General features: G+C 40.2%; 1 pseudogene; it reads right to left on the bottom strand.

The window, feature by feature from the left end:
• Positions 1-469: 469 nt before the first annotated feature.
• On the bottom strand, positions 470-1,173 carry LOC118730602 (annotated as a pseudogene).
• Between the last annotated feature and the right edge of the window lie 769 nt (positions 1,174-1,942).

Raw genomic sequence — 1,942 nt, 5'->3', positions numbered from 1 at the left:
AAAGGGAAAAAAAGGAGAATGAGATGCATTTAGGAGTCACTGGTCCATAGCAATTCTGAAATCTTGCTGGACAAATATTTCCTAGTCCCCCCACTTTGCAGTGTGGAATGTCCTTGATGAAGATTTAGTTCTGTTTCTTGGAAAATACTTCATCTATACTTCCTTATAGCCCTTTGCTCTACCCTCTAATAGGGAGGAAGAATTTATTTATTTATTTACTCATTCATTCAGTCAGTCACTCACTTTAACCTCTTCTGAAAAGAGCTTTTCTAAGTGGCTTAGATGCTTCTCTTGCCTGGCTCCTGCCTGTAGAAAGTTGGGGTCTGATTTTCTTATTATATCTTGAAGAGTCTCAGTTTTATTGTTTTTTTTTGTTTGCTTGCTTTAACTCAAGTCTGTAGAGCTTTTGTAGCGCAGTTTTATTTTTTTGTAATTTTAAATTTTAATTAATTAATTAGTTAATTAATTAGAGTTTAAATGCATTTTATTTTTATTCAATCTACATGACATGTTTCTTTCTTAAAAACAATGCCTCTGCTCCAAATGAATCAAGGTCAAAGTAAACGAAGAGCTCAAGATAACACCAATTCCATTTGTCCTAGTCTCGGTGTGTGGATGAAAAGCAGCCGCCAGTTACGATGACCTGTGATAAGAGCCAAACTGCCCAATTTGTTAACATGTTTCCATTTCTGAGCCACCCTTAAAGAAAATTATAAATGGGGTCACAGCATCCTCATGGTCGCCCAGCAGAGCCACCACGCCATCTGGATTCATGTTTTCACCAATAAAGAACTGGTAGCTTTTGGAATTGGCGAGGATGTGCTTGATTTGTTCTGCAGCCCCTGTCATACAAGGCTTTACTCTTTCTGGTCTCTGTTCTTCAAGCTTCCCTTTGATTGATTTCATGTAATCTTTGATGCACTTCTTGTAGGCCTCTTGTGTGAAGCTGATTTCCTGCAAGTGATGGTTCATGACAATGTCAACACCAGTGATGACTGTGCTGTCGGTCCCTTCGCCCTCAGGGCCTTCAGCGAAGGGATTTCCACCAATAAGGGAGTCATCAATGTTACCCTCTGTGCTACTGACCGTCTTCCCCTCCACCTCCAGGCACAACTAGTCTGCGATCTCCTGGATCTTGTAGATATGGCTGATGAGGTCCCGGTAAAAGATCATGATCGAGGCTGCCTTAGCAGGAGCACGGGTGGTGCAGCCAGAGCAACGCTGGGGGATTGGGAGTGGGGGTGGGGATGGAGGAAGTGGGGAGCGGGCCGAAAAGCCCTAGCACAGTTTTTTTTTTTTTTTTTTTAAAGTAATGGATTTTCTATTTACTTGATTCCAATCAATACTACATATCAAAAGCCTCATCCATAATTCTCTTGGCGATATGGTCCTATCATCTTGTACACTTAACTACAGATACTTTGGATGCATCCAGATTCTGTTGGATTACATCATTAATCTTTCTTGGATCCCTTTTATCCAGGTGAAAAGATCCAGAAAAATAATGCCTATAGTAGACACTCTTTTTCAAAGCTTATACCTATGGCTATACAACGGATTCCTTTGCGCAAGAAAGGGGAAAAGTTGAGCTTTACTTAGGAGTGATTCCGCTCAGCATGTGGGTATAAATAAATAAATAAATAAATAAAAAGAGATGGTATCTGCACTATAGATCCATTTATAGGTGGCTTTTGGTAAGCACATCTTGTCATCCATTCTGCATGGGAAAACAAGTTTGTTTAGGGGCCTTAAAGAAGAACTGTTGTTTAGGGACCTGAAAGGAAATCTGAGGGAAAGCTATGTGAATTGCTGTAGGGGAGTGTGCAAAAGGGTTAAGAATTTTATATGTGACATGTGAACACCATTCATAAAGCATACACCACAGAAGAGGCATTGAACAAATAAACTGAGTGACTGCAACAGTTGGTATCAAGTAGCCTCT

Source organism: Pipistrellus kuhlii, unplaced genomic scaffold (assembly GCF_014108245.1).
Source record: "Pipistrellus kuhlii isolate mPipKuh1 unplaced genomic scaffold, mPipKuh1.p scaffold_m20_p_3, whole genome shotgun sequence".
In the NCBI taxonomy this organism is placed as follows: Eukaryota; Metazoa; Chordata; class Mammalia; order Chiroptera; family Vespertilionidae; genus Pipistrellus; species Pipistrellus kuhlii.
Note: the sequence above shows the minus strand (reverse complement) of the source record. Positions and strands in the feature narration are given on the sequence as shown.